At 41.6% G+C, this 25834-nt stretch overlaps 1 pseudogene; it reads left to right on the forward strand.

Annotated features, from left to right (window-relative positions):
- LOC131406900 (T-complex protein 1 subunit gamma-like) overlaps nt 1-23031 on the forward strand; it is a 173946-nt pseudogene extending 150915 nt beyond the window's left edge.
- Nucleotides 23032-25834: the final 2803 nt, after the last annotated feature.

A 25834-nucleotide genomic window follows, 5' to 3' on the forward strand; every position in this document is an offset into this window, starting at 1 on the left:
AACATTTTCTAAGTTCCCCTTCAGGCATAAGACTGGCTTGGAACAGGACTAGTGTCTGGGTAGGGCATTCTAGGCCTTATTTAGCCTCTCTAGGGTTCTCTCTGACCTTCCAACCTCCCACCCAACCCACCTGCCCCATCCACAAATGAGAAGTTCCCAGACTCCCGTCTATGGTGCTGTCCTGGGGTCCTGAGGTGGGGTCTCTGTTCCACGGCTTGACCTGGCTAGCACATTGCTTCCGTTGGCTGAGGCAGTATTTCTTTTGCAGGATTGTGTGAGATTGGGCTGCCAGAATAGTGCTGACAAGCTGATTCGGGGTGATTCTAATTGTCTATATAGACACAGTCCCTGAAAAATATATTTGTTTATAAGCCCACACACTCTAGGTGTGGTCATGTATCAGAGTTCTCAGTATTCTACAACCCCATCACCACTCAGTACTGTAGAGCTTCTTAATTTTTGCAACCTAGCAGGTGTGAAATGGTATCTCATTGTGGTGGTAATTTGCATATCCCTGATTACTAGTTAATTTGATCATTTTTTCATATTTTTATTTGCCATTATAATAACTTTTCTGTGAAATGACTTTTCAGGTCCTTTATTTTTTAAAATTGTGGTAAAATACACATAATATTTACCCTCAAATATTTTTAAGTGTACAGTTCAGTAGTGTCAAGTATATTCATATACTTGGCTGTACAACCAATCTCCAGAACTTTTTCTCTTGCAAAACTGAAACTCTATACCTAGTAAACAACAACTCCCCATTTTCCCCTTTCCCCAGCCCCTGGCAGCTACCATTCTACTTTCTGCTAAAATAAATTCAACTACTTTAGATATCTCACATAAGTGGAGTCATGCAGTGTTTGTCTTTTTGTGACTAATTTATTTCATCTAGCATAATGTCCTCAAGGGTCATCCATGTTGTAGCATGTGTCAGAACTTCCTTCCTTTTTAAGGCTGAATAATATTCCATTGTATGTATACACCACATTTTGTTTATCAATTCATCTGTCAAAGGGCATTTGGGTTGCTTTCACATTTTGACTATTGTGAATAATGCTGCTATAAACATGGGTGTGCAAATATCTCTTCAAGACCTTGCTTTTGATTCTTTTAGATAAATACCCAAAAGTGGAATTGCTGGATCATATGGTAATTCTATTATTAATTTTTTGAGGAGCTACCATAATATTTTCCATAGTGGCTGAAGCATTTTACATTTCCACCAACAGTGCACAAGGGTTCCAATTTCTCTAATTCCTCATCAACTTATTTATTTATTTTATAATAGCCATTCTAATAGATGTGAGGTGATATCTCATTGTGGTTTGTTTTGCATTACCCTTACGATTAGTGATGTTGAGCATCTTTTACATGCTTGTTGGCCATTTGTATATCTTCCTTGAAGAATGTCTATTCAAGTCCTTTGCCCATTTTTCAATCTGGTTGTTTTATTGTTGTTATTGTTGTTGAGCTGTAGGAGCTCTGCTTCATATATTCTGGATGTTAACCTCTCACCAGATAAATGACGTGCAAATATTTTCTCCCATTCTGTAGGCTGCCTTTTCACTCTGTTGATTGTGTCCTTTGATGCACGGAAGGTTTTTAATTTTGATGTAGTCAAATTTATCTATTTTTAATTTTGTTACCTATGCTTTTGGTATCATAGCCAAGACATCATTGCTGAATCCAATGTTATAAAGCTTTACCTCTATGTTCTTCTAGGAGTTTTAGAATTTTAGGTTTTTCTTTAATTGATTTTGAGTTAATTTTTGTATAGAGTGTAAGGTAAGTGTCCAACTTCATTCTTTTGCATGTGTATATCCAGTTTTCTCAACTGGATTTGTTGAAAACACAATTGTCTTGAAAACCATTGTGTGAAAAGACTGTCATTTCCCCTTTGAATGGTCTTGGCACCCTTGTTGCAAACCATTTGAACATATTTAGGCAAGGTTTATTTCTGGGCTCTCTCTTCTCTTCTATTGATCTGTCTTTATGCCAGTACCACACTTTGTTGATTACTGCAGCTTTCTAATAAGTTTTGAAATTAGGAAGTATGAGACCCAACTTTATTCTTCAAGATTGCTTTGGCTACTCAGTGTCCCTTGAGATGCCATCTGAATTTTAGAATGAATTTCTATTTCTGGAAAAATTGCCAGTGAGATTTTGCTAGGAATTGCGTTAATTCTGTAGATAACTTGGGTAGTACTGACATGAAATATTAAGCCTTCCAATCTATGAACATGTATATCTTTCCATTTATTTGTGTTGTCTTAATTTCTTTCAGCAGTGTTTTGTAGTTTTCAGTGTACAAGTCTCTTGCCTCCTTTGTTAATTTTATTCCTAAGTATTCTTTTTGATGCTATTGTAAATGAAATTGTTTTCTTCGTTTCTTCTCAGATGGTTCATTGTTAGTGTAGAGAAATGCAAGTGATTTTTGCATGTTGATTTTGTATCTTGCAACTTTGTTTAATTCGTTTCTTAGTTCTAACAGTCTTTTTTTGGTGGAATCTTTAGGGTTTCCTTTAACCATTTTTTTAAATGTATCTTTTTTTTTAATTTGGAAAAGTTCATTATGCTTTTTCAATACTAATCCTTCATTGGTGACACGCAACAAAAATACTTTCCCCGGTATAACGGCTTGTCTTTCATTCTTTTTATTGTGTCCTTGGAGGAACAAAAATACTTATTTTGATGTAGTTGAATTTAGTTCTTTTGGTTAGTACTCTTTGAGTTTTGTTTAAGAAATCATTTCCTTGCTCAATTTTATGAAGATATTGTCTTTTACATCCTTACAAATTTTAATTGTTTAATATTTCTATTTAAGCATGTAATTTCTATTTATTCATGTAATTCATCTGGAACTGATTGTGTGGTATGAGGTAAGTATATAATTTTACTTCATTTTCATCAGTAAAGGCTTCCATCTGAGTACCAATTATTTACTAGTCCCTCAGTGATGTGACATGTTTCTTCTGCCATATATCAAGTATTTATTTATGTATGAGATTCTGTCTGGACTCTTTATTTTGTTCCATATTAAATTTCTCTACACAATAGCAAAAGTACCTTAATATTTGGCTTTAAAATGAGTCCTGATATCTAGTAGGGAATGTCCCCTCATCCTATTTATCTTCTGTAGGAGTGCTTTGGCTATTTGGGGGCATTTGCCCTTTCATGCACATTTTAGAAACAGCTTATCAACTTCCTTAAAAAAACCTCAATTGCAATTTTTGTTGGAATTACATTGAATCTACAAGTAGATTTAGGAGAACTGGCATCTTTAGGATTTTGAGTCTTTCAATACATAAACAAGGAATATTCTCCATTTTATTTATGTTCCTTTAATGTCTTTCGATATATATTTTTAATGTTTCTACATCAAGAAATTGTAGATCTTTTGTTAAATTTACTTGTAGGTATTTATTTTTTGTTGTTATTATAAATGGTGTACTTTTACTTAAATTACATCTTCTAATGTTTATTTTTGATATAGGCCATGCATTTGATTTTTTTTATATGGATCTTATATCCAGCCACCTTGGGAAGCGCTCATTAATTTTTATAATTTATCTTTAGAGCCTTTTGAATTTTCAGTGTAATCAATTACATCATCTGTGTTGATATTACTTCCTCGTTTCCATCCTTATATCTTTTACTTCTTACCCTTTTCCTACTGCACCAGATGGGATCCCCATTGCAATATTTAACAGAAGTGGTAATGTTGGGACTTCTTTTTTCCCTCTGACTTTCTAGGGAATAACTCTCTAAATTCACTGTTAATAATGCTATTTCTGTAGTTGTTTTGTTAAATACCTTTTGTAAAGTTAAGGTAGGACACTCCTATTCCAAAGATTTTTTGTTTGTTCATTTTGTTTTGTTTCCCCTTTGTTAATAGTTGTTTAATTTTATCAAAAGATTTTTTCTGTAGCTATTGATATAATTAAGTATTTTTCTCTTTAATAATTATATATTTAATCTTTTTCAATGGAATTCACAGATAGAGGAACATAATATATGCTATTAAATAGTAGGAAATCCACAATTAAACACATAACAATAACAATAATAATTAATAATATAATAATAAATTTATATCACACCAAAGACAAAAGATCTTAAAAATAGCAAGAGAGAAAAATCAGACACTTAAAAACGATATGAGATGAAAGCAATAGTAATAATTGAAGCCAAAAGATGATGGTTAATACACGTAAAATGGTGACTCGTGTAACCAGAAAAACCTTCTTTCCAGAATGAAAATGAAATAGAGAGAGATTTACAGACAATTTCCATCAACAAATGTTCACTCAAAGAACTGGCAGCTCTGAAAAAGTTAAACATAAAATTACCAGCAATTCTATTCCTAGGTATATAACTCAAAGTATTGAAAACAGGTATTCAAACAAATACTTGTACATGAATGTTCATAGTAGCACCATTCACTATAGCCAAAAGGTGGAAACAGCCCAAATGTGCATCAGTGGACTAACAGATAAACAAAATGTGATATATATACAGAATTACTCAGCCATAAAAGGAAAAAGAACTGATACATGCTACAATGTGGATGAGCCTCAAAACATCATGCTAAGTTAAAGAAGTCAGACACAAAGGTCACCTATTATATGATTTCATTTATATGAAATATCTGGAATAGTTAATTCCATAGGGATAGAAAGAAGATTGGTGGTGGCCAGGGGATGGCGTAGGGGAGAATGGAGAGTGACTGCTTAATGAGTGCAGGGTTTTCTTTTGGGATGATGAAAACTTGGAACTAGATAGAGGTGGTGGTTGCAAAACATTGGAAATATACTAAATGCCATAGTATATTTCCTTGTACTATAAAGTTGTTTTATAGTACTTTATACTTTATAGAATTGTACTATAAGATGGCTAAGTTTGGGGCCAGCCCAATGGCATAGTGGTTAAGTTCTCGCGCTCTGCTATGGCGGCTCGAGGTTCGCAGGTTTAGATCCTGGGTGCAGACAGAAGCGCTGCTTGGCAAGCCATGCTGTGGCAGCATCCCATATAAAGTAGAGGAAGATGGGCACGCATGTTAGCCCAGAGCCAATCTTCCTCAGCAAAAAGAGGAGGATTGGCAATGGATGTTAGCTCAGGGCTAATCTTCCTCACACACACAAAAAAAGAAGGTTAAGTTTACGCTACGTGAATTTCAACTCAATAAAAAACCATTTATGGTAATTTTCCCAGTTCTGGGTGTACTTTAGCACCCAGTCCATTGTATACTGGAATTAGAATTTTGTTTTTTTACCTGCAGAATCCCTCAGCTGGTTTAATATACAACATACACTGACACCTTCCAAGTGAGAGAGAGAACATACAGGACCTTGCGGGGAGGACAGTGGTATTGGGAAGTCTGACTTTAAAGAGATCCTGGGTGTGGTAGTAGTAGTAGTATGCAAGCAGCTGCTGTTGTTGTAGTAACAGCTAACATTAATGAGTGTTTGCTTCATATTCTGTTCTAGGCAAACTATAGCAGGTAACTCCCACAATCCTCATAAAAACTCTGTGAGGTAGGTTACATTATTATCCCCATTTACAGATAAGGAAGCTGAGTCCCAGCTACTTAATGGGTGACATGGGTTCAGTCTAGCACTTGGATCTCTTTGCCAACAAATACTCATAGTTCAAAAGTTCCTTAAGGTGAACGTTCACAGCTAGTCAGGAGCTCTGGGCAAGAGTAAGCACTGACAGAGAGAGAAAAGCAGCTGAAGAACCATGGGAGCACTCCCATCCAGACTCTGTGGGGGAGCTGTGAGTACGGGTAGTAGATTTCCGATCGCTGCATTCTTCTGTGAGCACTCACTTCCCTCCTGCCGAAGAAGGCTTTGTTCCAGAGCCCACCTTCTGTTTTGCTCCTCTTTGTCCCAGTTCAATGTCCTCCTCTTACCTCTTAATTATCGTCAGATATATAACCTCTAAGGTATCTATGATCTAAGATAACTTTATAACCTCTAAGGTACCTATGATCTAAGATATCTATATAACCTCTTAGGTACCTCTAAGGTACATGAGCCCTGAGCTCACACTCCTTTTGGGGATAATATATGCTTCTGTGTTTCTTTAAGGTGTCCAGACGCATGCCACAGGACTAATTCAATGTGGGCATTAGTACCAGGAAGGGAGGTAGACTTGGGATTGACTGATTTTCCTCCCGTTCCTACCCAGAGCCTGCTCCTCAACTTCCCTCTCCATGGGCTCCCGTCACCCTCAGCACCATTCATCACAGCTGCAGCTCAGCCCGGTGATGTATTACACTAACATATCATTAGTGCAACGGCAGAGCAAGGAGCTTTGATGATGTATTGGGGCCATACATCATCAGAATGAGTCACTCTGATGATGTATAACTCAAAAGATGGTACTATCCAGGGAAATGTGGACATACCATAAATCAGGGACAACGTTAAAGAAGAAAACTCAGGACAGCCTCCAAGGAAAATAAAGGTTCAGAGGTCTCCCGCAGTAGGGGTCGAGAGACAAAACTAGTAAATTCTTAACGGCTCAGATTGAAGCTTTCTGTTAGCTGTGGCATTTGTAATGACTAAACCAGATCATCAGCATCCCAGGGTGACACTTGGATTTCCTTTCCATCTGGAATTCAGTTTGGTTTCTGCTTGCCTGCAAAGCCCCCGTGTCCTGATGGAGATGTGGAGTCCATCAGATCAAAGGTGCAATGCTCCAGGTCTGTGCTCCATCCGGGTCCTCTTGGATTCGTCAAACATGGAATGGATTGTGGGGGCGTATCTCTCTATGGTTCAAGCTTACGTTCTCTCAGAAGTTCTCGCCTGTAGCCATTGATTACTGAAGTTCCTTAGACTCACGAAGGGCTGTGAGTCTGAAATTAGATTGTAAAAATAGAGCCAGGGGAGCCTTGCTTGGCTTGGGGGTTATGAACTTTTAGAACATAGTTGAGGATTCCTGTTTGTCAACAGGCTAGATCTTGCTGAAAATTTCTTTTTCTTTCTACAAAATAGCAACAGAAAAGGAAGGAACCTATGTAACATTTAGTTCAAGGAACAGAAAATTCCCAAATTAGATTTTCATGCTGTCAGCTACTCACCTGGACTAGCAGTGTTGATACTTGGGTATGGGACCTCTGTTGAAGTCCCTTCCCTTCCATCCCTCTAACTTTTCCAGATTTACTCCATCCACAGGGAGATAAATTATGGAAAGTGTCAGCCTCCCTTCAGTATCCTCAGATTGGGCAGAGACAAATGATATTCTCATAGGTAAGAGCATAAACCTCTTTGTAATTTTTAAAACTGGTAGATAAAGAAAGTCTTAAGGAAAGGGAGTAGAAAGCCATAGGGCAGAAGGGGGAGGTAAGACCACACGCAGGCACACTGGAAAAAGAAATTCATGTTGGAGTTTAATGCTTTATTTAATGCTGAACTGTCAACTTGAGATCTGAGGCCCAAGCATACTGATTCTACCCCTCCACCCATCCAAAATAAAATAAAAATCAAAGCCTAGGTGCTTCGGGACTGGAGAATATCAGAACTCAGCCCTTGGCATATGGGATCCATTACAGGCAAGAAGACTTCCTCTGGGGGTTCCTTCCCCTGGTCCCCACCCACATTCCCGCAGGGGAGGGGTCCGAAAGCAAAGGCTCTTCCAGTCGACCCTGGTCATGTTTCTGTGACTCACTGCCTTTGTTTATTGCAAACTCTGCTGCGGACTCTGTCCCGGAGGGCAGCACAATTGGAGGGCCCTCCGAGGGTTTGCAGGAGAAGGGCCTGAGCCAATCATAAAATGCAACTGCCCCTCCCTACCCTCCCTGTGAAGGACAAGGGGGGCTTCACCACCTGAGCAGCAGTTGAGAAACAAAATGCTTTTTTTTTGGTTCTCAAATAGCTGTGCCTTCAAAGGCTTTTAAAAGTTGAAACAAAACAGATCATGCCTCCGCTCTTTATTTATTTTTTTGGTGAGGGGAAGAGCAGGAGAATGAGGGAGCTGATAAAGCCAGCACATTCTTTGGGAGTCGTTTATAAAGGAGCAGGCACTAGAAGTGTCCCATATGCCTTAGGGACCCTCTTGCTGTTGAACGGGATGCAGTCACTTGCATCTGTGTGCAGGGCTTCCCTCTGCCTGTGTGGCAAAGAGCTGTGAGGCATGGGGCATCAGACATCCGGGGATGCATGTCCAGATTGGAAAGCCAGGGATGGCTACGGATGATGCCAAGATGTGCGTTGAGGGAGCAGTTGGGACCTAGAGGAAAGTACAACTTGGTGGTCAATATGAGGACAAGAGAGAACATAGAGAATTTTCCAGAAACGATTGTTTTAGCTATTAGTGCCAGTCAACTTCACCCAAGAGTGACTTCAGTCAAGCTGTGTTGTGGTATAGCCATTGACTGACCCCACAGATTTGGCCCCCGAGGCCTGCAGGTTAGTGCTGTATGTCCGCTCGTGGGACCTGCTAGATCCTGAGAATGTCAACAATAGGAGTAGCAGCAACAGGTACCCAAATTATTACACACTCATCGTATTTCAGCACTGTGTTAAGCACTTGACTTACATTATATCTCAATCATCACAATAGCTTGAAGGGGTAGTTTTATGCACCTGATTTTTAGATGAGGAAACTGAGGCTGGCACCATTGAATATCTTTTCTTGGTCACATGGCTAATGAGTGGCAAAACAAGGTTTCAACTCGAATTCCTTTGGCTCCTAAGCTTCTACTTGTCAGTGCTATGTGACCTGCAATGGAGTGGCAGACCTGCAATGTCACCGAATCAGGCTTCAAATCTCTCCCTTGATTAATCCCTTTCTCAAGCTGCCTGCCTTCAGGGATAGCTCAGACTTCCCTTCAAGAACCTATGCCCAACTGCTTTGAAACTTTGAAGAAGAATTGTATCCCGAAGCCCCTGTTATTTTGTGCATGAATTAAAGAGCAGAGAAATGGTCCTAAAGACCAAAGGCCATTTGCCCAAAGGCACAAAATAAAGGAAGAAAAGGGTTGAGTTTGATGTGTCTGCCTAGGACGCTGCTCTTGGCTTTGCAGAGAGCTTGGAACCTACCACATGCTTGAGTTTCCATCATTAGGTTGGGAACTGGTCTCAAAACTGTGGCCTGGCCCTTTGATAACATGTCCATCCCTTCCCTGCTTTTGGAGACAGTGCGCCCAGAGTCCAGAGGGCAGCAGAACCACACAGAGATAAAACAATTCAAATTTACCTAAATTATCTGAATCTCCAGAATAAATAATAACAATAATAATAATAAAACACCTTTGCTATGTTATTTTATGCGCTCCCCAACTTCAACATAATAATGCATGGTTGTACAAGATGGAGGTGCAAGAACTAATAAAATATATGGTTTAATTAACTAAACTTATGCTGTAGTCCACATTAGAAGGCCATGATTTAGCATGCACTCTCATCCTCGGGACAGAATAATGCAAACAGCATAATTAAAAGTTGATGAGAAGTATATTTATTGGGCACGCAGAAAGAAGAGACACCAAGATTTATGACACATAAAGTAAACCTTTAGTTTACAATATAATTAATATTTTAAAAACCACAGCGTGCATATAATGCAATCGAAGAGTCCGCCTCCGCGGAAGGATAATTTCTTTGGTGCTGATCTTGGCCCCGTTTAATAGTAAATTATGTTCCTGGGCACATACAAATGTAACATGATCTATTATGATCTAGAGATGATGCTCATTGAGATGTCTGCGGCTGTGATAGATCATGGTTGTGTGTCTCTGAAGACGTGGAAGATGGCTGAAGGGCCAATTATTTATCTGTGGCACGAATTCCATGGCTATTAGTCACACACACGGTGACGCAAAATGAGGGTATGCCACTACATTTTAATCAATCTCCGCTCAAGAAAACCTCTCCTTAACACAGAGCTGAGGACATTGGAAGTTTGCAGGGGAAGGAGGGAGCTTTAGAAAAGCAAGAGGGTTAGGTGAGAGTGACAGGCTCAGAGCAATAGAAAGCACCCAAACATCTACCAGCATTTACAGTCTTGGGTTATGGTTTTAATCTCATGTGATACTTACAATGACCCCCTGTGATAGGTACAATGTTTTCATGCCTATTGTGCAGACAGGGAAACTGAGGCCCTGAGAAATTAATTAGCATGGCAATAAAGGCAGAGCCAAGACTACTAGCCAGGAATTGTCAGAGCTAGGATTCCCAGCCATTCCGCTCCACCCTGGGCTTCCATGGAGGACCCTGGAGAGAGCTGAGTAATATTTCTCTACAATTCAGTCCACACTTTTTGTTAGGGTTCAGAAGCTCAGGGCACCTCCTCTTGCACAGATTCTAGGTTTTTCCTCTCGGACATACCTCAAATTGCCTTTCTGGGAGGCAAATGTCTGCCACCATTCATCCCCTTTCCTTTTGCAGTTATTCCAAAGGCACTAGTGATCCTGCAGTATCTGAGACCCTCGCCCTTGATCCTAATGTCAAGGCTAATCCAAATAAGGTCATGTTTGCAGCCATTTAATGTGTTTTTCCTTGGAAAAAAAAATGCCCTGATGTATAATTAAATAAGTGAATTACCTTCCTTCCCTTCCTTCTAATCTTCTTTCCTTTCTCCCTTCCCACCTCCCTCCCTTACTGTTTTTTTTCCTTGCTCCTTTCCTTCATATTTTTTTTAACCTGGGGTTTGGGTTTAAAAGAGAGACTTATATTTTCCTTTTACTGAAGCAGAAATACTACATACTTTGGGGAGAAAACCAAGATGGTTTTTGTCCGTGTTTCTCTAGTATCCATCCTAAATTCTCCAGGCTGATTAGTCTATCTCACTCCATAAGCTGTAAAGAATGTGGACACAGTATCTACTAGAGCAGTACTCTTCCAATTATCTGTTCACTCTGCTCGTCCTAGCACCTGGACCTTTGCTTAGGGAGCCACTGAAGGATTTCAGGAAGGAATAACTGGGTAATTCATTCTACCCAATCTACATGCTTCACAGGCCATGGAATAGTTATGAGCATCTTACAGTGAATGGGTGAATGGTGCCCAGCCACATTGCAGAACTCCTAAGAGCCACGAGTCCCTGGACTTGAGACTTTGGATCCTGTTGCTTCAGCCACATCCTAGTCTGGTCCCTCACACCCAAGGATCATAACCACAGACAAGGAGAAGTCCAATCTAGCACGAACCACACTTCCTATTATGTACCCCAGACTCAAAGTGGAAATCAGCATGGCTACCTTAGACCCAGGTGGGACCCATTTGGCTTGAGGCTTGAGAAGGAATTCACTGGAGCCTGAGTGACACCAAGTCCCAAAGAGGGGTGGCTTGTCCTGGGAATGAGCTTTGAGACCCTGTCCTGGGTTGTCTGGACAGGATTCTATCCAGCTTTTAAATCAGGATTTTTACCAGGTTTCAATGGAACTAAATGAAATATTTACCTACAATCCTAATGTTGTTGAAAACACTCTCAGGCAAGAGGTATGCAAAGGAAACATACAAAATAAATTAAATACAAAGTAGATAAAGAAAATAATATGAGTTCTTCTTCATTATCTGGTTCATTACACTTTTTAGTGCTTATTAGAATTGTTGTTAAATGATTTAATTTTGTTTTGGAAAAAAGTGGATGAAGAAGGGAATAGAGATTGAGGAGATAAACTGCTGAGGTTTCCATTTTGGAACTGGTTACAGAACAAGGAAACGATGAGAAAATTAATTTGTAGGTGTCTCTGAGGGAGCTGTCAACACCAGGCACCATAACACACACATTTGCCTTATTCTTTACTTAATTGGCACGGCCTTCTCTGCGGAGAGCTCAGCTTAAGTCAAGTAAGGGGGTAAATCACCTTCAGTGTGGCCCCTTCTGGGTCACTGATAATTTTTCTGACAGCCATGTCAGATCAGGATGCTAATGTGTCAGCTAGTGCCTCTGTGTCTCAGCATTGAGAGTGTAATTTCCTTCCTATTAGCACACATACACACAAACACACTCCCCAGAGTGGTTTAGTGAAGGTCTCCGGCACTGACGCGGCAAAGAAGATCTCTGAGAGAACCTAGGATGTTCTAGGCCAGGATAGATAGCAATCTTTGCTTCTAGAACCACCTTCCCGCCCCCTTCAAGAGGGCTTCTTCCATCTTATCATGCATGATCTTAGTATCTTCTAGTTGCCCCAGGTGCCCTGAAATGCATGCCAGTGTATAATCTGGTAGGTTTGTGGTCGTGGCAGTTGTCCAGCTGAGGTCCTAGTTTTTCGTGACAAACAACATCAGAGCACGTTGTCTTTACCAGGTAAAATATTTAGAGCTTAATATATGCCTTTAGGACACCATACCTGAACGTACATGAATAACACTAATGGTGGAAACGTTGCATTTTAAGATGAGCTCATAGAAAAGTATTTCAGGAAAGGGGAGACTTTGTGTGCTCTTCCAAATGCAGCATGTAGACCACAGAAGGCCCAAATAACTCTACTAAGTGCAGTGTGGATGCCCTGGGTTGGCTCCGGATGCTAGAAGGCCCAAGTTTGGTCTCCTGAAGACTTTCTTAAGAAGTAGATCCTCTGGGCCTCTAGATCTAGTCCTGGAATCACCAGGTATTAATGTGCAATTCTAGGGAAGGACCTAAACATGCCCTTGACCTCCTGGCCTCAGTCTACTTTCTGGTCTCACCTTAACTGAGACCACCCTAAGTAACAGTCATACCAAACTGACATTCCCCGAATGCACTTTCATTTTTCCACCCTTCTGCTCCCTGAGGCAGAGAGAATTGCCCCTATCGACCACAGCACTCATCCCAATGAATGAGCACTGTTTATTCATGTGATATCTTACCTCACCAGGCTATGAGCACCTTGATGAGCACCTTGAGGGCAGGGACCATTGTCTTATGCATTATCAAATGGATATCATAGATATCATAGGGCCTGGCACATGGTAGGCCCTCAATAAATGCTGAGTCAATTGAATAGGACATGGGAAAATCTTACCTCAAAGGAAAGTAGAGGAGATAAGAGAATGTACCAATAGTTTCAAGGCAAAGTAGAAAGTGCCAAGGCCCTTAACAGAAGTGCATGTCTTAAAGGTTACACCAGTTTAGTTAGGGGAAGAACTGAGAAGAGTTGTGTTACCTTGAGTGCCTCCCTTGGCTCTGAACATGTGTGATTCTGAGATGCAGAGATGCTGTCCCCAAAGGGGCATGGCATGGATCAGAACGGTGCTGGGGGCACTTGCAGAAGGGCTCACAAACGAAGTCCTAGGGCATAAAGCATCTTCTCTTTGAGTTCTAGAAGTTGGTTTTTGTTTTTCTCCCCAAACCTGCCTCTTCAACAATATTAGTCTCTCCTACAATATCAAGCCCTTTCATATCTCAGTCCATGCCTAATGGGAAGACCTTTGGGAACCCAGCCATTGGACAAAGACAACCATGAGTGCTGACAACCGGGACTGCTGAGGCTGACAACAATGCCTCCTAAGGGTGAAAAGAGTGGTCTCTTTGCTGCCTCTAACAATGGAGAGCACCTAGTCAGACAGGCTGGGGGCCTGGAAAGTCCTTGGCAGTGAGGACTTAACATTATCCTCCATGAGCATCCATCCCATGCTCACTGACCGTCTATATTAGGTGCAGGGAATTTGCCATGTCTTCTGCTAGAGATAAAGCATGCAGCTATTCTCATCTTTTCTGCTGCCCAGAGGCTTCCACTCCCTGCTCAGTGTGAGTAACATCATTAATGGGAGAGACAACAAGCAAGGGAGCTGGCACTGACCATCAGCAGAGCCAGAGGAAGGGCTGGCCTGGGCAGGTGCCAGGGATGACCAAGCAAAATCTGTCCTTTATCCTGATGCTTCCCCTCCCTGGAGCCTTCGGTCTCCATTACTAAATGCTCTGCAAACTGCAGTGAGGGCGAAAAGCAAGCCTCTGCCTTTCATAATGGATTTGGGCATAAAGGAGGATTGTTTCTAGGTAACTTTCCCTGCCCTACTTCCTCCCACCTGCTTTCTAACAAAGTCAACCAGAGAGCAAACAGAGTTGGGCTTTCAAAGCCTGAGAGTTAAAACAGAAAAATCCTCCCTTTCATGGTGCCTGTACTTACAAATATGTATTCCGTATTTATACAGCATATTAAAACCCAAAACCTACAGTAATGCAACATTAAAGTCAAGAAATGCAAAAGTGAAGGGTTTATGGCATTGTTAGCTTACCCACATTGTGCAGTCTGCATAATGAACCTCAGCTCGAAATTCAAGCCATATACCATGCGGTGGAGTTCACCCCACCAGGCAAACCTTATACTTTGTGCATTTTGTGAATTTCATTACCTCAAATTGCAATATTAATAACTGAAATGTGCAGCCAAGAAAATGCTAATTTTCTGCTTTTCTTTTAGTTTTTTCTTTCATCTATTTTCCTCTCTAATTAAAAAAACGGGGAAGGTAGAGAAACAAAGAGAAGAAGAGGGGAAAAGCTGAAGAGGAGAAAAGCTACCACAAAAATCACACAATGTTAGACAATTTTATGGGAGGGGAAACTGAGGCCCAGAGGGAGATGTCCACGGTTACTCAGATTAGTGGGGACCTCACAGTAAGTTTATCACTGTAAACTCAATGCTCTTTGGCTGCGTTTCCCTGCCAATTCTTTGATGAGGCCCCAAATTCAAATGGGGAAATGGATCCAATAGCAAATAAAGGAAAAGCCAAAGCCAAAATTTCTGTGAGCAGCTAGAACTGCTTTTCTTCCATTTACACTATCTGGTTTATCATCACTTAGCATAACTCTGATCTCAAGGGGTACAGAATGATTTTAAATTACTGGCGTTCAAAGAAGACTCACGTTTCAAACAATAAAAGGAATGCATTCTCTCTTTGATTATATAATTCCCAAGAAAAAGCCCCACATTTAACTCACAAAATAGCCAGCATAGATAGAGCCCCAGGGGCCACACATTATAATCAGCAATATCCCTTTCAACCCAACGAGCTGTCACCCTTGCAGGGACGGTTGCTCCCCATTTCTTGTGGAGAAACAGATATGGGGTCTGAGACGGAAAGCCTGTTGTCAGTCCTGACTTCTTCTCCAGCAGCCTGTTGTCTGGGCAGGCTGGGGTCATCTGGAAAGAGGAGAGGTCAGTGTGACCTCGAGTCAGACTTCTCAGTGAATCTGGAACCAGAGCTGCCTTGGCACTTGGGGTACTCACAGAATCAGCAAAAAATGGCATAGATGGATTTTTATTCCAAGAAGTTTTACCATAGAACATGCCTTTGTCTGCTTCTCGGCTAGAATGCATCTGAAGGCAAGGCCAACTTGGCAAATGTTGGCCCCACTGAAAGAAAGAGAAGAGAGAGGAGAGGAGAGAAAATGCATCTCCACAACCCCAGGAAGAGATGCTCTTGGATGTTAAGCATCAACTTCTAGAACTTCTCTACCCAAGTGAACTGAGAGTTTCCCTATAAAGGGAATGTTTCAGTGGTACCCTTACTGTCTCACACACCCCGGAGATCTGGGGGTCAGGTTTCGGTTTTGTGAAATTGTTTGGAATTGCAGTGAGTTATTCTGTGCTGGAAGGCTGGAGGCCCTTCTGTCTGGGACCTCACTCTGCACAGATGTTTTTGAGGAGGGTAGCAACTTCAGGGCAGTGGTCTAGTTCCTACCCCTGCCCATGGTGCAATGAGAACAAAGTGCTACAAGTGGGGGGTCGGGGGAGGAGAAGAAAGTCTCCAAAAGGGCTTTGCTTAGTTAGAGGACTCCTTTACAAATGATGGCGAAACCCAGTGGGTGGAGCTGAAACAGATTTAATGAGGCCAAAGGTGAGGAAAAGATGGGCTGGCCCAGTGGCATAGTGGTAAATTTGCACGCTCTGCTTTGGCGGTCTGGGGTTCCCAGGTTCAGATCTTGGGCATGGACCTGTGTACTGCTCATCAAGCCATGCTGTGGCGGCATCCCATATACGAAATAGAGGAAGATGGGCACAGATGTTAGCTCAGGACTAATCTTCCTCAGCAAAAAGAGGAAGATGGGCAATGGATGTTAGCTCAGGGCCAACCTTCCTCACCAAAAATAAGGTGGGGAAAAGAGGAAACACCCAAAGGTGGCAGATCGAAGTCAGAAACTGATGTCCATCAAACAGGAGACAGGAGGAAACGGTGTTTTCCTTACTCTATCAATCCTGCTTAGAAGTGACTTAACCTTTCTCGGTCAGTTTATTGAATCCAAAAGGTGCTTACCCCAGCCAACGGCAGCCTGCTCTCCCTTCTCCCACCTCTCTCCTCAAGTCCCTGCTGCTCTCCTCCTAACAGATGGTAGCACACATGAACATTTTTTTCTTGCTCCTGATGCTAAGCATGATTTACAGGCTTGAGTTATTATTTATCATTATTCATTTTCTGTCAGCAGTGCATTGAAGGTTAATAGAAATGCCAGCATGCTCACTGATTTACTTAGTAAAATATTTGTTCCAAGGTTTAGGTCATATGATTGGTGTCTGGGTGAGTTTCAGGTTTATGCATTATGAAAAGCAAGATGACTTGACCTTCAGCCACCAACACTAGCACCATATATTACTTTAGTGAGTGACCTTCAGAGACCTGAGATGCAGTAGATGTATTCAACACGTGTTAGCCTCCTCCATGTTGCTGGCATTGTATACATACCAGCTGAGTTTACTCAGTGTAAGCTGAGCCCTAGAGCCCACCTAATGAATGGAAGGCAGATGAGATGTAAACTCAGGCTAAACCAGATCCTCTTCTTAAGATAATAAACTGGCTTTGCAGCACAGCTACGCTGAGGCTGTATGTACACAGGGGGACTTCACATTGCCCCCTGGCCTTCTAGCAGCTCAGCAGAGAAAAGGAGGCAGACAAAAGGACAGTTCTGAAGGAAACTGGTCTGAGATGAGCAATTAGTCAGGGCCCCAAGGGGAGAGTGGGCTGGGAGGGATCTGCCATGCTGATATCTCATTTGCTGGGCTTGCAGGCTAGAGGTGACAGAGGAGGGAGGGAGCAAAGAAGGAAGGGACATGAGCCTGGGTCTTTAGAGCTGAGGGCCAGGTTGGCAGAAGAGATCTAAGCAGCATTACAGTGACACAGAAGTAAAAACTATGCCAAAAGCAAACAATGCATAATTATTTCTAAAGGGCCCGTTCTAACTATTAGTACAGAGATAATGTAGTACAGTGTAGTGGGTTCAAGGCATGGGCCTGGATTTAGGATGCATGAGTTTGAGTCCCATCCAACTGGGCAAGTTGGCTTAACCTCTTGAAAGCCTCAGCTTTCTTATTTTTAAAATGAGGATAATAAGTGTACCTCTCTCTTGGGGCTGTCGAGAGGGGCAATTGCTATAATACACGAAATGTGCCTAGCACAGGGGCTGGTACACTCATCAAGTGTTTGCCGTTATCGTAAATTCTGTGAATGGGTGGTGGAGAGATTGCTGAGAACAGCTGGCAAATCTTCATGTTTGAGAAGGGACTTGATATGAGAGTTAAAGAGGAAAAAAAAATAATGCAGGCTGGTGGGGAAAATGGGGTCCTGAAAGAACAGAAAGCCTGCTGGGTGCCAGACACATGTCCCAACCCTGGAGCTAGAAATGAACGTCAGAATGTCTGAGAGCATAACTTGTTTTATATTCTCAAACTGTGTTCCTTCCCTAAAGTTCTTCAAAGAGGCTATCAGTGTCCCTTTATCAATAGTTTACTAAATATCATTTACTTTCAAATCCAAAGACATTTCTTCAGGCCTTTAGAATTGCCTTGAACATGGTTTTAAAGTTCAATGATCAGCTGACATGCTCCCAAGAGCCTCCGCAGTCACTCCTTTAATCTGTCCCTTCCCTTCCTTGTTTTTGGCACATTCCACTGCTACCTGGACTTCCCACCTTGCAGGCAACAACTATAATGTCTAAGTTCATTCGCCCAGATTTAAGTGACTGGGACTACATCAACGATTCATGCTCATGGGAGGGGGCAGGTGTTTTGTTCCTTAACATATTGCCTTTGGTGTCTGCACAGGTAGTTGTAACACCCCTGAGCCCCATCCACTTCTCCTGAAAGTGGCATAAACCCTCTTTCCCACATGTTGTTATACTAAGAGAATTGCCCATATTGGACAAGGGTCAGGGAAGGTGGCTTAACATCCAAGGGAAATCTCCTAACCAGGAATTAAACACAGGCAGTTTTCTTCAGAGAAATCAAATATTGGAAATGGATCCAGAGATTCCCCTTACATCAGCCCAAAGGAGAAGACAATATTGTATTTGAAGTAAAAATTGTCCCTCACTGGGCACACTACAGTGAACTAAATCCAGTCTCCAAAGAATGGAAGATAGCCCCATTGGTCATTCGTTTATCCATTAATTCTAAATACAATGTTTGCTGGGGTGGTGGGGAGGAGGAGTTTCTACTGTCAAGGCATTCACTCAGTCTAGTAGCCAAAATCCTCAAGGTCAAGGCCATAATACTGGGACTGTGTTCTTCATACTGATCATTTATCACAGAATCACAGTCTTAGCACGAGACAACATCTGAGAGGTCATTGAGTCTGATCTTTTCCCTTTGCCAGTGAGAACTGTGAAGCCCAGATTTGTTGATCTGTGATTGATAGTGGCAGAAATAGGCCTGGAACAGAGATCTCCTGGCTCCTGGGAGTGCTCTTTGCCCCTCTCTACGTTTGCCTCTGTTCCAAAAATCCCTTCTCCAAATCTGGCCCTAGCAGTAATCTACAACTGAGCTCTAGCTGCCCAGAATACAGGCCCACTCTCAGGAAAGCCACATTTCCTCCCCTTGACCAAGGATGGGAATGCCAAGAAACCCATGGTGTGTCAGAAATGTTGATGGCTAAATATTGCAATGTAATAGCAAAGACAACCTTTGGTGGAATAAGGAAACAAAGCAATTTAAATCTTATTTAAATAATTTTCCCTTCTTCCCCCTATCTTCACCCTACACTAGTCAATGAGCCCATCTGAATGCTGAGGGTATGTTTATCCTCTCGCAATGGGGGCTGAGTGCTGGAAATGTCCTTTCGTTTAATTTCCAGTACTAGCTAAATTATCTATTGCCACGATCTGTGATTGATTTAGTTTTTATTGCTCATGTCTGTGACAATCTATAAGGACCCAGCTGATTTTCCCTTTTTGGGTTTTAGGTTTTATTACTGTCATTTTAATGACAGATATTAAACACAGGGAATTCTCATCTGAATTTTCTCCAATAGGCTGAGCTGTATGTTGTATTTGAATGTGAAATGATATCAAGAACTGGTTCTTCCAAAGTCTCCTTCTCCTACTTGCTCCCTGCAACCATGCCAGGAATCTGTGACAATTCTGAAGAAGAACACATGTATCATCAGGCTAATTTCATTATCAGGATATCAAATATATAGTAAGTATCTAATAAATATTTGATGAATAAACTAATGAATGAAGACATCATTAACCCTTAGGCATGTGAATTTTCCATGAATCTGCCATTAATCTTCATTTCCAAATGCTAACTGAGCACCTACTGTGTGCAAGGAAATTATGCTAGGTGTTATTCAAAGAAGTATTTGATTTTACTTTCCATGAACTTGCAATTTATTGATAAAAACCAAGTATATATGTAAAAAAAATCAGTATTAAAATGTATGAAATGGTGATAAATGAGATAGCAAATTTTCTAAGTGTGTAAAAGTGTGCAATATTTCCTTGAGTTGAGCAAAGAAAAAGAAGTAGGAAAGATGATGTAAGTTAAATGGGAGAGGGAACTATTTGATACTGTGTTGGGTGCTTTTCAGCTACAAGAGACAGAAACCAGTTCAAGTCAACTTATTGGCTCACATGACTGGCTTCAGACACTGGTAGGTTAAGGGCTCATATGACATCATGAGGAATCCAAAATATCTGTCCACTACAAGACCAGAGGAATGATGGTTCTGTTCTACCCTACATCTATATTCCTTTTTACAGAGTTTCCAACTAAATGTTTTTTCTCTATTCTTCAAACTTAGAAACAATTTGTTCAGTATAACAAATATAAAATTTCTAAATTTTGCTTTGAGATGTCTTCTTAAGTCTTAAAAATATATGTTCAAATCAGGCTGAAATCCAAGAGCAGCAGCATAGTCAAGTCAAGTAAGAAGTTGGCAGATAAATTGTTGGAAAGCCCAAAATTAAACTCTGCATTCATGTTGATCAATGATAGACTCAAAAGGGGTTGTCGCCCTCCTTTACCATGCACACTTTCATGCGATGCCTTACTCAATGATATCCTAGCTCCTGTTCTTGGGTGCTGCTCCTGATGCTGTAATAAACTCAAGTGTCACTCTAGGGTATCCATTCAGAGAGTTGACTCTGTTAGAAGAGAAATAAAGAAATTTATTTATGCTTGACTATTATGAGATTTTTACGGATGGTGATGGTGAGAATGGGAAAGTCACCATCTAAAAAAATATAATAACCCCACAGAATTGGATTTTTCCCTGGTCAAGAAGCACAGAAAATATGTGTAGGTAGTAGTAATGTATTATTAATATATTGTATGTATATAACATAATTATATGTATAAATATTATATCTTAGATGATACAAAAAGGTAAGTTGTTATTATTTTTCTTGTATGAAGACTTGAATGATGACAACGAAGGTGTACTTATCAAATCTATAGATGACACAAAGTTTCGATGAAGGAATCCACATTTGAAGAGATATCTACAATGCTTTTTCCATTAGTCCTCAAAATTCAGAATACATATAACACACAATGTAGGAAAATGGGTTTCAAAACAACACAAAGGAAATGGAGTATTAAGTTCCTCCTTTTCCTACCTTTTCTTTCGATCCCTCCAAAAAAGTAGTTTTAAGTCAGCTACCAGAATTCTGGGCTTCTAGCAGGCCTAACTGGTAGAGGCACTTGAATTGCTTCTGATAAGAATAAAGCTTGGTGATTTGAGAGAATTAAATTTAACCTGAAGTTTTAGAGGTTGGGGTTTGTTTTCTTTTGGAAAACTTGGTTTTCCTCATTCTGAGAAAAGAGGTTCTTAGAGCACTGGAAATTTCAAAGGACTTTCATTAAATCAAAGTCATTCATTCATTCAATAAATGCTTACTGAGTAGTTTCCATGATCCATTTACTATTCCAGGAGGTAGAGATACATTGACAAACAAAATTGGTAAAGAGTTCCTACCCTTTTCTGGCTTACCATCAAATGGAAAGAAGTGACTTTGGAACATACCAAGGGGTACCCACCTTTACCAGCAGGGAAATTAAGAGGACAAACTCAGAAGATGAGAGAGGTGAGAGAGATACTGGCTGGGGTGGGGGTGGGAGTAGATTTGGGGGACTCTTTGAATTACACAGAAAATAAAACAAATTGAGGAGTTTAGTAAATGTCCAATACTCTATAGCATCTTTGACCCCAGGCCTGGCGTTTTCCACCCACCTCTATGCCTCTTGAGGAACATCACAGCCAGCATCTCCACCAAACCCATTTCCTAATCCTCCAAGCAGAGAGAACCTGAAGTTGGCAGTGGTGTTGAGAGGTCATCTGTCACCCTGGAAGGGCCCTGGGAGGAGGAAGAGTCTAACAGAGCAACCAAATATCTCAAATGAATCCAAATTCAATCAGAGGACCTAGCACTGTCATCCAATGCGAGCAATAAGGAAACCAACATAGATGATTGTGCTTCAGGTGCTTTGTGCATGTTCTATGCTGTTTTCAAAAGGGGCTTTAGAGTCAGAAAATGGATTGAAATTCTAGCTATGATGATTTTTAGCTGTGACTTGAGTAACAGTGTAAAACACAGTATCTTCTACTAGTATTATTATTACTACTACTCTACAACTGTTACTTTTACTACTACTATAACTATTATCATGATTACCTTGTTGGATGTTATATAATTCACCCTGAAACCTTATGCAGTAGGTATTACTATACCCATTATACCAACAAGAACACACAAGAAAGAAAAAAAGAAAACTAAAAGTAAAACTAAGATCTATTAAATAGTTTGTCCAATGTTTTATAGCAAGGAAGTAGTAGGACTAGTCTTTGAGTCCAGATTTGTTTGACTTCAAAACCTGGGGGCATCATTGAAGACTCACGTGTCTTACGTGGAGTCATGATTAACAAGGATGTGACCCATCCACTAATGCGGCACTATATCAAGAACCCTCGCATTGTGCTGCTGGATTCTTCTCTAGAATACAAGAAACGGGAAAGCCAGACTGACATTGAGATCACACGAGAGGAAGACTTCACCCGAATCCTCCAAATGGAAGAAGAGTACATCCAGCAGCTCTGTGAGGACATTATCCATCTGAAGCCTGACGTGATCATCACAGAAAAGGGCATCTCAGATTTAGCTCAGCACTACTTCATGTGGGCCAATATCACAGCCATCTGCAGAGTCTGGAAGACAGACAATAATTGCATTGCTAGAGCCTGTGGGGCCCGGATAGTCAGCTGACCAGAGGAGTTGAGAAAAGAAGATGTTGGGACAGGAGCAGGCCTGTTGGAAATCAAGAAAATTGGAGATGAGTACTTTACATTCATCACTGAGTGCAAAGACCCCAAGGCCTGCACCATTCTCCTTCAGGGGTCCAGCAAAGAGATTCTCTTGGAAGTAGAACGCAACCTCCAGGATGCCATGCAAGTGTGCCGCAATGTTCTCCTGGACCCTGAGCTGGTGCCAGGGGGTGGAGCCTCTGAGATGGCTGTGGCCCATGCCTTGACAGAAAAATCCAAGGCCATGACTGGTGTGGAGCAGTGGCCATACAGGGCTGTTGCCCAGGCCCTAGAGGTCATCCCTCGTACTCTTATCCAGAACTGTGGGGCCAGCACCATTCGTCTACTTACCTCCCTTCGGGCCAAGCACACCCAGGAAAACTGTGAGACCTGGGCCTTAATGGTGAGACAAGTACTTTGATGGACATGAAAGAACTGGGCATCTGGGAGCCACTGGCTATAAAGCTGCAAACATACAAGACAGCAGTGGAGACTGCAGTTCTGTTGCTGCGGATTGATGACATTGTCTCAGGCCACAAAAAGAAGGGCGATGACCAGAGCCGATAAGGTGGGGCTCCTGATGCTGGCCAGGAATGAGCGGTGGGCAAGGCGACCTCAATGCACAGAACCAGCAGTCTCCCACTCCGCTGAGCCAGGCTGCCAGGGACACTGTGGATGTCTTTGTTTGGAAGGGATCAGGTTGAGGGGAAGCCCCAGTCCCTTTCTGTCCCAGCTCAGTTTGCAAAAGGCACTGACATGCAATTCTTCTCTATTGTAAGCATTCCATTTAGTTTGCTTACGATGATTAAATCTAAGTCATTTGGGAAAAAAAAAAAAAAGCCCCAGGTTTATCCAATAATCCACAATACCTATAGGGTGGGCAAGAATCTAGCTCCTTTAGAGCCAAGGAAAAGAGAGAGAGAAGAACAGTTGCTCAAGATCCTAAAGAGCAGAAAAAACTCTTAGCAGAGCAAGGAGGACCAGAGGGAGCATGGCTCTGGGACCACCTCAGACACCATCCAAAAAGACCACCCCAGTCCTGAAGCCTGCTTATAATTTTCCCTAGACCTTCCCTGTGCAAGCCAACTTTTGCTTGGTATAGATCACTGTTGGACCATCCTCTCAGTTCTGCTGTGGGAATGCATATCTCTAGTGGAGCCAAATTGTCCAAGACAGTTAGCATTTAAAATATGTGGTCCTACTCTTTTACAAATCACTGAAATACTCTAGAAATTCTGATGTTTATGTGTCTAAAACAATCTTATGTTGACTCTTACACCTAGAAATAGTTGAAATAAATTTATTGGGCTTATTTTTAGTTTGGAAAATACAGCTGAAAGAGCAGGATCCATCTCCAGTTCAGCTTGCTAGCACCTGTTGCTGCTAACCGTGCGGAAGGGTTGCATTGCTGCCTGAGTCAGAACAGGAACTCAGAGCCTGACATCCTGAAGAGGGGAGTAGTGACATCCAGAAAGCTCCTCAGGGTACTATGAATAATAGCAACAAGGAAGTACTTTATATTTATATACCACTTGACACCAGATCCTCACAAACTCCTCGTGAGGAAGACCAGATGTCTTACAGATGAGAAAGGGAATACACAAAGGAAGGGGCAGGGATTTGGTATCTAGTAGGCAGGTGTTATACCTGAGCTGGCTCATGTACTCATCTCACAGCTCTGGTGGGTGGAGGTGAGTTATTTTCTTTCATTTATAAGTGAGGAAATTCAAGTTCAGATGGTTGAAGTAATTTTCCCAGGGTTAGCACATAGTCACCTGGAACAAGGCTTCTAGATCTTTCCATGGGTCCACACTACCTTTCTCTCCCAGACCACAAGTCTCCATGATCCCATTCCCAAACACCCACTTCAAAGCATGCAGGCCCTGCACCCTCATATAAAGAAGTAAAATTTGGGTAGATTATGAAGGCTTCCATGTTTAGGAGTATGTTTTTAAACCCAGACCGTATTGAGAAGTTCCCACCCAAAAGGCTAGAGTGTAGTCTCCTCCTGAAGAAAGCCCTCCCCTACATCTGCAGGGTAGGTGAGGGAGCAAATGTGAAAACTGATTCACACCACTTTATTATCTGGCACACACATCTCTCCAGGTCTTGCATTCAGAGAGTATCCAGGGCTCCTTGCTTAATCACTGCCATCTCTCCCAAGCATAGAAAACTTGGACTTGAGCCTTCTTTCTTCTTTGGGGAAATCAACTTCAAACATAGTTCACTATTTGGGGCAAGTGAACTTTTGCAATTATAAAGAATTTTACCATTTTATCAAATTCTTCCTACCATTTTATCCATCATTTTATCAAACGCTTCCTGTGTGCTCAATGCTTTAAATATATGTATGTATTTTATCCTTACAATAACCCTATGAGCTACATGGTTTTATTTTCTCATTTTGTAGAAGAGAAAACTACAGATCTGAGTTAGCCAGGGCCCTTTAATAGGAAAGTGGCCAGGCTGGGATTCAAACCCAGGTCCTTCTGGTTCTACAGCCTTACACTTGAAATAGGCTGGTATCCTTCAGAAGGGGTGCCTTTACTGAGATTTCTGCTGCATCCTAGGTATTACTGAACTTTTCTTCAGACACTTGTTCCATTTCTATTTGGGATGCAGGGTGAAGGACATCCCAACAGCTTCAGCCCTTGGGAGAGTGGTTTGGATTTATAGGACTAGAGTTTGAGGTCACCTGCCTTCCTACCACCTGACTGTCACTTGTCAAAAAACCAGGAAATATACCTGGTGTTATTGCCACGGAATCATACTGGTACCAGGTGAAGGGGGTATTGAGAGAGTCTACCTGTGTCTAGCCTGAAGTGGAAGAGGAGAGGTGCTCTCTGCATGGTATCATTTATCATGTTCCACCACCCCCTCCACCATTCAAACCCAGGCTATGGCATTCTGCATGTCCAAGGGGAGGGAGCGTGAGTACACACAAGCCGCATAACCTCACCAGATCTCTTCCCAAGTGGTCAGCAGAACCCACTCAGGAGTAACTGCCAAGCACCAGGCACCCAAATGCAAAGACCTTTTGTTCTCTTGAAAACTTGTCTTTGTTGGTGAGGCTGCTATTGTTGTGGTCTTGGAAGGGAGGAAAATGCCGACATCTCCAGTTTTTTAATATGGTAAATGTCAGTGTTTATGCCTGCACGGGCTGGCCTAATTATCCTGTGTCCTCTAAAAATCTTCTGCTGTAATTACCACTCACCGCAGTGACACCTACTGCTAAAGGGAGAGCCATCAGCTGCAGGAGATCAAAGCCAGAGCACTCTCAGCAAACTGCAAGCGACACCAGCAGCTGTTTCTGGTTTCGAAGAAGTGGGAGCTTCATAAGCCATTTTCCCTGGTCCCTCCAGAGTAAATGCCACCATGGTTGAAAA

The sequence above is a fragment of the Diceros bicornis genome, chromosome 6 (genome assembly GCF_020826845.1).
Source record: "Diceros bicornis minor isolate mBicDic1 chromosome 6, mDicBic1.mat.cur, whole genome shotgun sequence".
Taxonomy (NCBI): Eukaryota; Metazoa; Chordata; class Mammalia; order Perissodactyla; family Rhinocerotidae; genus Diceros; species Diceros bicornis.